Below are 14,086 nucleotides of genomic sequence, written 5' to 3'. Positions count from 1 at the left end.
GGTGTGTTCAGCTGTGTTGCTTTTACGCCAAACATAACGTTTTGCATTGTTGCCAAAAAGTTCAATTTTGGTTTCATCTGACCAGAGCACCTTCTTCCACATGTTTGGTGTGTCTCCCAGGTGGCTTGTGGCAAACTTTAAACAACACTTTTTATGAATATCTTTAAGAAATGGCTTTCTTCTTGCCACTCTTCCATAAAGGCCAGATTTGTGCAATATACAACTGATTGTTGTCCTATGGACAGAGTCTCCCACCTCAGCTGTAGATCTCTGCAGTTCATCCAGCGTGATCATGGGCCTCTTGGCTGCATCTCTGATCAGTCTTCTCCTTGTATGAGCTGAAAGTTTAGAGGGACGGCCAGGTCTTGGTAGATTTGCAGTGGTCTGATACTCCTTCCATTTCAATATTATCGCTTGCACAGTGCTCCTTGGGATGTTTAAAGCTTGGGAAATCTTTTTGTATCCAAATCCGGCTTTAAACTTCTTCACAACAGTATCTCGGACCTGCCTGGTGTGTTCCTTGTTCTTCATGATGCTCTCTGCGCTTTTAACGGACCTCTGAGACTATCACAGTGCAGGTGCATTTATACGGAGACTTGATTACACACAGGTGGATTGTATTTATCATCATTAGTCATTTAGGTCAACATTGGATCATTCAGAGATCCTCACTGAACTTCTGGAGAGAGTTTGCTGCACTGAAAGTAAAGGGGCTGAATAATTTTGCACGCCCAATTTGTCAGTTTTTGAATTGTTAAAAAAGTTTGAAATATCCAATAAATGTCGTTCCACTTCATGATTGTGTCCCACTTGTTGTTGATTCTTCACAAAACAATACAGTTTTATATCTTTATGTTTGAAGCCTGAAATGTGGCAAAAGGTCGCAAAGTTCAAGGGGGCCGAATACTTTCGCAAGGCACTGTACTTATTTTCCACCATAATTTGCAAATAAATTCATTAAAAAAATTGGATTTTTTTCTCTCATTTTGTCTGTCATAGTTGAAGTGTACCTATGATGAAAATTACAGGCGCCTCATCTTTTTAAGTGGGAGAACTTGCACAATTAGTGGCTGACTAAATACTTGTTTGCCCCACTGTATGCCCATATAGCAGTTTAACCTAATTTGAATTAGGCTGAAGGGGATTTTTTTTTGTGTGTAGCATGGACCAAATGTGTTTGAGGGTTTAATACCCAAACATAAACCATTAAATTAATTATATGTCGTTGGCGTCGTAGTTTAACCAAACATTAGGCCCAATTCATTTCTGAATAGAAAATGTAAGGTTGTAATGACAGTCTAAACCACAAACCAGGCCATACTTTACTCATTGGCCATTACGCTGACATATGACAACAAATGATGGACATCCTTTGGAGCTTGAGGATGAGGAACTTCCAATGTATTTCAGGGACGTTCAGTGACTACATGTCTCTCTGCCCTCAACCTTTTTTCCCCCAGCCCATTTTGCCTGGTGAATTTCACTGACTCTGGTGTCCCTAGATCTTGCCAGCCCATTAGGTCGTTCCCAGACACGCCAGTATGTGGGAACTGCAGACATTTATGAAGTGTTGAGAGATCCCTCTGCCCTCAGGGACCTAGCCTTCATTTGGCGTCGAATCGCCCTTTTCTTTGCTTTTGTTGTTGTACTGCACATGTTCTTCCAGGCCACACACCTTGCAGGTGTATCTGACATGAAGTGCACGTTTTAGGCCATCTTGATGCGCAGAAAATATGGAAATGCTTGACTTTTTTTTGTCGCCATTTGTCTCTGTATATGAAAAGGTTTTCCCCCCTGTTTGTCCTCCAGCACTTTTAGTTCAGCACCTTGTAGATTGAGTACTGTGTCGCAATCTGACATGTAATGTTGCCATTGTGTTAACGCTTCTTGTTGGTCCCTAGAAGCGGGGAGTTGTGTTTGGAGGCAGACAGTCTTTTCCCTTTAAGATGGGTGACCTTTAACTCATCGCTGAGCCAGGGAAGAAATTGCTTGTGTGATCTACTGTGATATTTCACTATAGCGCACCAGCATTCCCCTCAGTTGTTCAGCATGTCTTACACTGGCTGATCAAATAAAGGACGGATGTTTTTCAACTATCCACTACTTCTTCCTTCCCAGATGAGTTTTAACAATCTGTTAAATGCACTATACAGACCTTTTTTTCGGTGATTTAAATTCAAGGTCATTGGAATTTATACAGACTTGAAATGGTATTGAATACATGCTTGTTTTTTTTCTGATTTGTATTTTTCCTGTGTGAAGTGACTGAAGGTAAAATAAGAATTGAACTATTTCATTCATAATTGTTCTCAAAGGCTAAATTCATATATATAGAAGTTGATGCTTTGGAATTAGTTCAAATGAATCCCATCTTGACCCTTTTGTACAGTTTGTGCATAATGTTGTTTGTGAACAGAATCATAATCTGCTCTTTTATATTTCCTGGAGTTAAAGCCATGCTCCTAAGATGTGCGTACATGTGCATAGGTGTTCTGATGCTATGTCCACCTTCATACCTTTGGTTAGGTGGTTACATTAAAATATCAGTAGCTCCGTTTGTGTAAAGTGAAGTGGTGATCCACAGTATTCAGACTTTTTTAAACGGTCCTGCACCTCTCATCAATTCATATGTCAGCCATCTGCATGGTCTGCCAAGCTTTAATGCCTACTCTGCACTTTCACTGCTGTCCCCGAGCCTCCCTGAATTAGCATAAAATGACATTTTGCTGTAATGCTAGCAAGACAGTTGGTGTTTTTAATCAATCAGCTCCTGAAAGCTCCTCTGTTCTAATTGGCATCATGGGGCTTCTTGGCTGAAATCAAATAAATAATGATGATGGTGCAGCAAGCTTGTGACTGGTCACCAAGGCCACAATGTGATTCATCATGACATTTTATTTTCAATAGTCTGTGAAAGTAGGGGATGCTGAAGGCAGTTACTCCCGATGTAGGTTAATTTAACTCCATAAAGCGGCAATCAACAGTTGAAACCATAACAAAGCCAACTCCTCGCCTCTGTTTCAGTAAAAAGCTGAGATGGAGCTGGAGAAATGGAACCACTCTCAAATGTATAGACAAAGCTATGGATTCAAGGACTGACCATCCATGATATCAAAACTTTTGAATGTCTCCCGCTGGCAACACATGTATAACATTTCATTTAGTTATTTACAATACAGTTTGATTTGTTGACACTCCATAAACAAATGTATTTATTCATTTGCATTGTGTTAGGCATAATGACTGAGTCTTTGTAGTAGAATATTCCCTCCCCTGTCTTCATTTCCCTCTAAGGTGGTAATGTTGAGATGCTCAAGGCGTGGAGCTAGTGTTTCTTAGCAACCAGTTTTCAGCGCACCTGTCTTTGCAGGCTTTAAACTAGTGCCCTCAGATACCCATGCCACCAGAACATGGTCTCAATTCTAAATTAGTAGACACATTGCCATCTGCAGTGTCATTGTCAGAGCATGTTAACAATGTCATTTATTCATACACGAACAATGCATGAGTGACCCTGCCAATATTGAGGTGTGTTTTTAAAGAGGTATGTGTAATCATGCTACCACAGGGCTTGGTTAACCACCAACATACGTTGAGATAGTCCCTGTTCACTGATCATGAACACATTTCCCTATTGTATTCATTAACTTGTCAAATGATTTATTTGCTAGCTCTCCGATAACCATCAAAGCTCCTGAAATGAATGTGCACAGAAATAGCCAATATTGTGGCTCTCTTGCAGTGTCGCAATTTCAGTACACCTTTACTCAACCCCTAGTGCTGAAACATCCATATCTTTGTTGGACAGATACCCTTCGCTGGTTCCGGATAGTGCATCTTGTCAAGTCAATTTCCGTATTACTGATTGCCTATCGAGATGCTGATGTCTCTGTCAACAAGGGGAAGATTACTTTCCGTCTTATATCCAGACCATTCTAATCCAATAGCCAATAAAGAGTGACATCTTGGGATTTGGAACCACATCAGCAATCATCCTGCTTACAGCATTTCATGCCCCTAACATTTTTAGAGAATGTGTATGAGGGTTTTGTTTTCAATAAGGTTATCGCCAAGTCTAGATCGATGTCACAAACGATATGAAAAGTAAATACCTAAGCTGATTTGATGGGGAGATATCAAACCGTAGGAACATCTGTGCCGCTTGAGAATTAAATGATGCATAGATATCCCCACGGTCTAAAATTCACTCGGGAGTAAAGTGGGCACATTTTTTGTTTTTGTGGTTGCATATGTTCAATATCGGGGTTGATATTATTTCAATTTCTTCCTAATGTAATGACCTTCCAGTTATACCACACCATTGGCAAATGCTGCATGCAACATGCAAACGCTAGAGCGGAGTCTCATGTTGAATGTGTTTGCGTAATAATGAACACTAATACGGTACATTTTGGGAACCAATACCCATCACTGAGTATATTTACATGCACACTTAATATACACACTTAATATTAAACTGATTATGGCATCAGTCATGTAAACGTTGTATTCCGATGTTGACCATACGCCGTTTTAAGATAATCAAAGTACGGATACACCGATTAAAACAACAGGTTTTCTGAGTAAGCTTTCAAATTATTAGGAGATGTAAGCAGCTTAATTGGCTTTCCGGCGGCGTATTTGAACTGGACATGTGCTAGCACCGGTAGCACAAGCAGCCCTCTTATGCGCGAGTGAAGTGAGTTTTGAAAGTATGCACATTAGAAATAGTTCACATACAAACATTTTATGTCCGAACTCTGAATCAAATATGCTTTGGGAAAATAACATGGTCGCTGTGGTAGAACGTTTATTTTACTTGTCATTTTTCGGCAATTATTTAGGTTCCATCAAGTAGCCTGATTTCCATGTAAACAGGATTATTAGGGAAATCGTACTTCTTCCAAAGCATTTTAACGTTTTTAAATGAACTGTTACAGTTGAATTTCGGAAGTTTACATACATTTATGTTGGGGTCATTAAAACTTGTTTTTCAACCACTCCACAAATTTCTTGTTAACAGTCTATAGTTTTGGCAAGTCGATTAGGACATCTACGTTGTGCATGATACAAGTAATTTTTCCAACAATTTTTTTACAGACAGATTATTCCACTTATAATTCACTGTATCACAATTCCAGTGGGTCAGAAGTTTACATGCACTAAATTGACTGTGCCTTGAAACTGTTTGGAAAATTCCAGAAAATTATGTCATGGCTTTAGAAATTTCTGGCTAATTTACATACATTGAGTCAATTGGAGGCGTACCTGGGGATGTATTTCAAGGTCTACCTTCAAACTCAGTGCCTCTTTGCTTGACATCATGGGGAAATCAGCCAAGACCCCAGAAAGAAAAATAGTCTGGTTCATCCTTCATACCACGTTCATCTGTACAAACAATAGTATGCAAGTATAAACACCATGGGACCACGCAGTCGTCATACCGCTCAGGAAGGAGACGCGTTCTGTCTCCTAGAGATCAATGTACTCTGGTGCGAAAATTGCAAATCAATCACAGAAAAACAGCAAAGGACCTTGTGAAGATGCTGGAGGAAACAGGTACAAAGGTATCTATATCCCTAGGAAAACGAGTCCTATATCGACATAACCTGAAAGGCTGCTCAGCAAGTAAGAAGCCACTGCTCCAAAACTGCCATAAAAAAGCCAGACTATGGTTCGCAACTGCACATGGGGACAAAGGTTGTACTTTTTGGAGAAATGTCCTCTGGTGTGATGAAACAAAAATAGAACTGATGGGCCATAATGACCATCGTTATGTTTGGAGGAAAAAGGGGGAGGCTTGCAAGCAGAAGAACACCATCCCAACCGTGAAGCACAGGGGTGGCAGCATCATGTTGTGGGGGTGCTTTGCTGCAGGAGGGACTGGTGCACTTCACAAAATAGATGGCATCATGAGGGAGGAAAAGTATGTGGATATATTGAAGCAACATCTCAAGTCATCAGTCAGGAAGTTAAAGCTTGGTTGCTAATGGGTCTTCCAAATGGACAATGACCCCAAGCATACTTCCAAAGTTGTGGCAAAATGGCTTAAGGACAACAAAGTCAAGGTATTGGTGTGGCCATCACAAAGCCTTGACCTCAATCCTATAGAAAATTTGTTGGCAGAACTGAAAAGGTGTGTACGAGCAAGGAGGCCTACAAACCTGACTCAGTTACGCCAGCTCTGTCAGGAGGAATGGGCCAAAATTCACCCAATTTATTGTGGGACGCTTGTGGGAGGTTACCCAAAACATTTGACTCAAGTTAAACAATTTAAAGGCAATGCTACCAAATACTGATTGAGTGTACGTAAACTTCTGACCCGCTGGGAATGTGATGAAAGAAATAAAAGCTTAAATAAATCATTCTCTCTACTATTATTCTGACATTTCACATTCTTAAAATAAAGTGATGATCCTAACTGACCTAAGACAGGGAATTTTTACTAGGATTAAATGTCAGGAATTGTGTGAAACTGAGTTTAAATGTATTTGGCTAAGGTGTATGTGAACTGTATATCCGAATATCCACAATCGTATTGCGTGCATATAACCGTACTCGATGTCCTATGTTCTTTGCTTGTCATTTTGTCGAATGAGTAAAGGTCCTTAAGATGTATTTATTGAAATATCTCTTTACTAGAGCTTCTAAACCCAGATTTTCTCTAAAGAGAATTGGTGTTTCTTGACACGTAACCTTTTTTGCAGCAATTGTGACATTTTACCCATTTCAAAAAAGTCTTTAAAACCTGGAGAACCGCTGACTAGGGAATCATTAGATGCATGCAAATGAGCCATTTGTGAAGTCAATGTGATGTCGACCTTTGCAAACGTAGGCAGCTGGGATGTCATGACGTTCCCACAGACGCTCTTTATTGACCAACGCTCTAGAGATGAGTAACTTTGGAAACCGCCCCAACTCACCCCCCATCTTTCTCACCCATCTCCTCCACCTCCTCCCCCTTTCGCTACGTGCTTATGCTTGGCAAGCTGTTTCCATGGAGCGCCAGTCCAAGGTACAGATGACCCATGCTGATGAAGAAATGGATCCAGGGCTAATGAGGGACATATGTTGTAACTGCCTCATTTATGAAGCATGCAGTCTTTCACAGTGCCACTGAAGTATCAATCTTCCTATAGTGCTCTTGGCTGGTTGAGGAGTCTCACCATTCAGCACCAGTTCTTAGTCTAGTTTAACTTCCCCCAGTGTTGCATTACACTATCGCTGTCTGTGTGTAAGCTCATTAAGATATCCAACTGACTTTATTTGCTTTCAGATGCATGACCCCAGTCAGTCTTAGAATGAAAAAGTTGGATTTAAGTTCAGAGGCAGTCTGGTTCACAAGCCCCCCAAGTTTAGCTTTCAAGCCCTCTCTGTATCCAGATGGATTCTGTGTTATTTGGTCGACATCCAATGGGGAACAGTGCATTGGTCCCTCATACTAATAGTTTAGGGGCAGTGCCTAACGCAATTCTGTCAGCGTTCCTTGAAAACCCTGAAGTTATATTTTTTGAGACTGTTATTTGAATAGACTACACAATTATCATTGTAAAGATGAGGAAAAACGGTATTCTTGAGAACCTGTTTTTCTACAGTTTGGCCTGTTGGTGGAGCTGTCTTGTCATTATGTATTATTGCTTTCCAGTGAACCACAGGCATTTTCCCTGTGTTCTCTCTCTCTCTCTCTCAAGTGCTTTTTAACTTCAGAAAGCAACCTATTTACGCCATTAAGTTGTAGATGATGGCATGGAGAAATATATATATATATATATTATTTTTTTTTTCAAGTTGCTGAGGTTATTATGACAACCTTTCTGCTCAGAAATAGACTGAAGTGTTTTCCATTAAACGGTCAATTCAGTTACTGTCCAATAACTGACTGGAAGTACATGTGTTGTACATTGTAAAGGGTCATATAGTGTCAGTCATATTAAAACTATTGTGAGCCACAGAGCAAATATTTAAACCAGCCCAGGTGTTTTGGGAAGCGCTTATGTGGGAAACATCAGTGCAACACTATAGTCCTGGAACAATTCTGTATTGACATTAATATAATACAGGAAGGAATTGTAATTGGTGTAGCCAAATGTACTTAAATGCTTAACACAGTTATTTGCACAGAATATGTAAAATTGCACCATAAAGTGCTCTTGTGATGTGCACGCCAAATGTATGTTTAGATGTTTTTTCTTGAAGGACCAGTGCAGTCAAACAAGATTCGCTAGTGTTTTTATATACAATTCCACACTGAGGTTGGACTAATACTGTGAAAATTATGATAATTCCCTTTTAGTGTAAGCACTGTTTGAAAAGACTATGTGAAATTTCAGCCGGTTTTAATGGGATGGAGTTTTGGCCTGCCTGGTGACATCACCAGTTCATAAACCAATAAGAAAAGTTCCAAACCTCTGGCAATAACATCTTGTTTTCAGTTTTCCCCTCCCCATTCAGACAGTCTTAACAAAATTCTTTCTTGAGAGAATGCTCTTTGCTAAGAAGCTATTTTTCATAATAAGGCACTTCATTCTTACCCAGAAGTTATTTTATATTGAGATTAACGGCTGCATTGGACCTTTTGATTAATGTTGTTTTCCCTTCACCCATAATTGTTTGCCAGAAGAACACTAGAACCTTTCATATTGTTATGAAACTTAAATGTTAAAGGGATACTTTGGGGTTTTGGCAATGAGGCCCCTTTTCAACTTCCCCTGAGTCAGATGAACTCATGGATACCATTTTTATGTCTGTGTACAGTATGAAGGAAGTTTCAGGTAGTTTCAGGAGCCAATGCTAACTAGTGTTAGCATCTAATACTGGGTAAGTAGTTAAAGGACCTCATTGCCAAAATACTGAAGTATCCCTTTAAGATCAAATAAAAATGTCTTTGTTTCATGCCTTGTAAGCAATAGTGAACTGCATCCTTATGGGCCTTTCCCAACAATGCAGAGAGAGAAATTATAACACAAGGAATAAATACACAATGAGTCACGATAACTTGGCTATATACACAGGCTACCAGTTCCGAGTCGATGTGTAGGGGTGCGAGGTAGATATGTACATATAGTTAGAGGTAAAGTGACGAGGCAACAGTATAGATATGTGACGAGTCAAGAGTTGGTGCAAAGAGGGTCAATGTAGATAGTCCGGGTAGCTATTTAGTTGAGTGATTTGATTGAATTTATTATACAATTTTTACATACATACAGTGGGGCAAAAAAGTATTTAGTCAGTCACCATTTGTGCAAGTTCTCCCACTTAAAAAGAAACACTGTTTCCCATGCTTGTTCAATGAACCATAAACAATTAATGAACATGCACCTGTGGAAGGTCATTAAGACACTTAACAGCTTACAGACGGTAGGCAATTATGGTCACAGTTATGAAAACTTAGGACACTAAAGAGGCTTTTCTACTGACTCTGAAAAACACTGCAGTAAAAGAAAGATGCCCAGGGTCCCTGCTCATCTGCGTGAACATGCCTTAGGCATGCTGCAAGGAGGCATGAGGACTGAAGATGTGGCCAGGGCAATAAATAGCAATGTCCGTCTGTGAGACGCCTAAGACAGCGCTACAGGGAGACAGGACGGACAGCTGATCATCCTCGCAGTGGCAGACCACGTGTAACAACACCTGCACAGGATCGGTACATCCGAACATCACACCTGCGGGACAGGTACAGGCAACAACAACTGCCCGAGTTACACCAGGAACGCACAATCCCTCCATCAGTGCTCAGACTGTCCGCAATAGGCTGAGAGAGGCTGGACTGAGGGCTTGCAGGCCTGTTGTAAAAGGCAGGTCCTCACCAGACATCACCGGCAACAACGTCCGCTATGGGCACAAACCCACCGTCACTTGACCAGACAGGACTGGCAAAAAGTGCTCTTCACTGACGAGTCGCGGTTTTGTCTCACCAGGGTTGATGGTCGGATTCACGTTTATCGTCAAAGGAATGAGCGTTACACCGAGGCCTGTACTCTGGAGCGGGATCGATTTTTGGAGGTGATGGGTCCGTCATGGTCTGGGGCGGTGTGTCACAGCATTATCAGACAGAGCTTGTTGTCATTGCAGCTAATCTCTCAACGCTGTGCGTTACAGGGAAGACATCCTCCTCCCTCATGTGGTACCCTTCCTGCAGGCTCATCCTGACATGACCCTCCAGCATGACAATGCCACCAGCCATGCTGCTCGTTCTGTGCATGTTTTCCTATAAGACAGGAATGTCAGTGTTCTGCCATGGCCAGCGACGAGCCCGGATCTCAATCCCATTGAGCACATCTGGGACCTGTTGGACCGGAGGGTGAGGGCTAGGGCCATTCCCCCCAGAAATGTCCGGGAACTTGCAGGTGCCTTGGTGGAAGAGTGAGGTAACATATCTCACAGCAAGAACTGGCAAATCTGGTGCAGTCTATGAGGAGGAGATGCACTGCAGTACTTAATGCAGCTGGTGGCCACAATGGATACAGACTGTTACTTTTGACCCCCCCTTTGTTCAGGGACACATTATTTTGTGTGTGTTAATCACATGTCTTTGGAACTTGTTCAGTTTGTCTCAGTTGTTGAATCTTGTTATGTTCATACAAATATTTACACATGTTATGTTTGCTGAAAATAAACGCAGTTGACAGTAAGAGGACTTTTTGCAGAGTTTACACACACACATTCATTCATTCATAAAGGCACTCCAGCCGGTGACACGTCCACATACAATTTAAGAAAACCATCAAGGATAACACAAAGCTTAAAATATTATTTCCATTGTGGTCCTAACTATACTGAACAAAAATATAAACGGAACATGTAAGGTGTTGGTCCCATGTTTCATGAGCTGAAATAAAAGATCCCAGAAATGTTCCATATGCAAAAAAGTTGATTTAGATCCAATTTTGTGCACGTTTGTTTTCATACCCGTTAGAGAGCATTCCTCCTTTGCCACAATCAATCCTCCACCTGAATGGCATATCAAGAAGCTGATTGACCAGCATGTTTGCAGTTTTGTCACACAACACAATGCCACAGATATCTCAAGTTTTGAGGGTGCCTGCAATTGGCATGCTGACTGCAGGGATCTCCACCAGAGCTGTTGTCAGATAATTTAATGTTAATTTCTCTACCATAAGACGCCTCCCGTCATTTTAGAGAATTTGGCAGTACGTCCAACCGGCCTCACAACCGCAGACCACGCATAACCACGCCAGCTCAGGACCTCCACATCCAGCTTCTTAATCTGCGGTATCGTCTGAGACCAGCCACCCCGAAAGCTGATGAAACTGAGGAGCATTTCTGTTTGTAATAAAGCCCTTATGTGGGGGAAAAACTCATTCTGAGTGGCTGGGCCTGGCTACCAAGTGTGTGGGCCTATGCCCACCCATGGCAGCACCCCTGCCCAATCTATGGATTGAGGCCTAATTTATTTATTTAAATTGACAGATTTTCTTGTTGCATGTTTAGTTTATTTTTATTTAGTTGTCTTATGGCTTGGGGGTAGAAGCTAGTCCGTGTCCTGTTTAGTTCCAAACTTGGTTCATCGCTACCACTTGCCGTGTGAGAGCAGAGAGAACAGTCTGACTTTGGTGGCTGGAGTCTTTTGAAAATGTTTAGGGCTTTCCTCTGACACTGCCTGGTATAGAAGTCCTGGATGGCAATGTAGCTCCTTGTGGTCAGATGTCAAGCAGTTGCCATACCAAGCGGTGATGCAGCCAGTCAAGATGCTCTTGATGGTGCAGCTGTAGAACTTTTTGAGGATCTGCGGGCCCATGCAGAATCTTTTCAGCCTCTGCGGGGTAGAGGTTATTTTATTTATTTTTATTCCGTTCCTTCACGATTGTGTTGGTGTATGTAGACCTTGTTAATTCCTTAATGATGTGGACACAGGAACTTGAAGCTCTCTACCTACTCAACTACTGTACAGCCCTGTCGATGTGAATGGTTGCTTGCTCAGACCTCCATTTCCTGTAGTCCACAATCAGCTCCTTTATCTTTCAGGTCACTGACCTCCTCTCCATAGACGGTTTTGTCGTCGGTGATCAGGCATACCACCGTCGTGTCGTCAGATGTAGTGATGGTGTCGAAGTCGTGCGTGGCCACGTACGACTGTAAATATGACAATGGCGAATGTGTTGTTGCCTACCTTCACCACCTGGGGGTGGCCTGTCAGGATATTCAGGATCCAGTTAGAGGGAGGTGTTCAGTACCAGGGTCCTGAGCTTAGTGTTGAGCTTTGTGTTGACCTTTGAGGGCGCTATGGTGTCAATTAACAGCATTCTCACATAGGTGTTCTTCTTTTCCAGATGGGAGAGGGCAGTGTGGAGTGCAATAAGGATTGCATCATCTGTGGATCTGTCGGGGTGCTATACGAATTGGAGTGGATTTTGGGTGTTTGGGATGATGATGTTGATGTGAGCCATGACCAGCCTTACAAAACATTTCATGGCTACAGATGTGAGTGCTACGGGGAGATAGTCATTTAGACAGGTTACCTTGGCATTCTTTGGCACAGGGACGCGTGGTCCCTGTGAGTGGTCTGCTTGAAACATGTAGGTATTACAGACTGGGTCAGGGAGAGTTTAAAATGTCGGTGAAGACACTCACCAGCTAGTCAGCGCATGCTCTTAATACGTGTCCTGGTAATCCATCTGGCCCCCACGGCCTTGTGAATGTTAACCTGTTTACTCACATCGGCTACAGAGAGCGAGATCGCACAGTCAGCCAGAACTGCTGGTGCTCTCATGCATGGTTGTCACTTGCCTCAAAGCAAGCATAGAAGGAATTTAACTTCAGGTAGGCTCGCGTCACTGTGCAGCTTGCGGCTGGGTTTCTTTTTGTAGTCCGTGATAGTTTGTAAACCCTGCCACATCCGACGAGCGTCAAAGCCCCCTTCAAGTTAAACTGGTAGAGTACTGAAATACTTTTGCAAGGTTTTGCTCTTCCCTTTTATTAAAATAGTTGACTCCACGGATAGGCATGCTTTCTTCCACGGATAGGCATGCTTCAGCAATTGTTGTTGTTACACAGCCAAGTCCTTCTGCTTTGGCTTCATGAAGATATATATTATTTAATAAATATGAAGTGGCAGCGAGGCTTTGCAAAAATGGGATCGGAGTCCAATCCGGTATCCAATCAGGATCAAATATCCATGTGCAGACAGTAGAGCAGGACTTGATTGTTATGGAAATGAATCTGGGGAGGAAGGACACTATCCTTCTCCGGTCAGTGTATGAGATTCATCTTTTGTCTGGCTCCTCTACAACGAGACAGACTGACCCCACTCTGCTAGACTTCAGAAATTGGGAGTCACTCCCGTTCGTCGTTCGTGGCAATTATCCGGTTCACCAGCCGCTGCAATGGGGTAATGGACCCTTTCCTTCCACCCATATAAGTATGCCATTGTGGCTGTTGTGTGTTATTAAAATGGTGATTCTCTTCCGTCAAGGACGGTGAGGGGATATCACAGAAAGCATGTAGTTAAAAGAGCGTCAAACTCAAAGCTGGATCTCCATCTGACTAGATTTCCCCGCTCAGTAATTTTTTATTTCAAGAGACATAAATATTTTCCTGTTTTCAGTGTCTTTTTTTCAGTCTTGCATCTACAGTTGTTAGGATGCAATAACATTTGTACGGTATCAATTTATGGCTGACGTGTCAAGCAAGCCCGATTTGTTCTATTCTGATTAACCTTTTGGGATTGAGAAATCTGATCAGATTAAAAACATAGGCTTTTTTTTATATAGTCATTGTCGATAGCAGAAAACCCATATCATGATTGTTGAATTTGTAATATATGGTTAGATATATGTTTAGTATGCTTAAGTTGTACCTGCACAGCAAGGCCTACGTTTTTTAAATGCTTATACTTAATGCCAGCATGCAGATCAATAAACATGAAAAATGAAGCAATCAATGGGGTGAGCAGCTGTTGTAGGTAAGTGACCCATGTGTCAGTAAATCTGTCTCCAGCTCCACGAGACAAGACATCCTTTACAGTTTGCAGCGTCAGTTTTTTTTATTTTTTATATATGTGGCTCTTTCTTAATCTCTGAAAGGTACCGCCTATGATCTGGAGGCGATGATCAATTGACTGAAAAGG

At 41.8% G+C, this 14,086-nt stretch overlaps 1 protein-coding gene across 1 annotated transcript in view; it reads left to right on the top strand.

Annotated features, from left to right (window-relative positions):
* The window catches only part of prim2 (DNA primase subunit 2), a 107,380-nt gene that overhangs the window by 51,065 nt on the left and 42,229 nt on the right, over window positions 1–14,086 (top strand). The window lies entirely within an intron of this gene.

This window comes from Oncorhynchus mykiss, chromosome 23 (genome assembly GCF_013265735.2).
Source record: "Oncorhynchus mykiss isolate Arlee chromosome 23, USDA_OmykA_1.1, whole genome shotgun sequence".
NCBI classification, from domain to species: Eukaryota; Metazoa; Chordata; class Actinopteri; order Salmoniformes; family Salmonidae; genus Oncorhynchus; species Oncorhynchus mykiss.
This window is presented reverse-complemented; position numbering and strand designations above follow the sequence as displayed.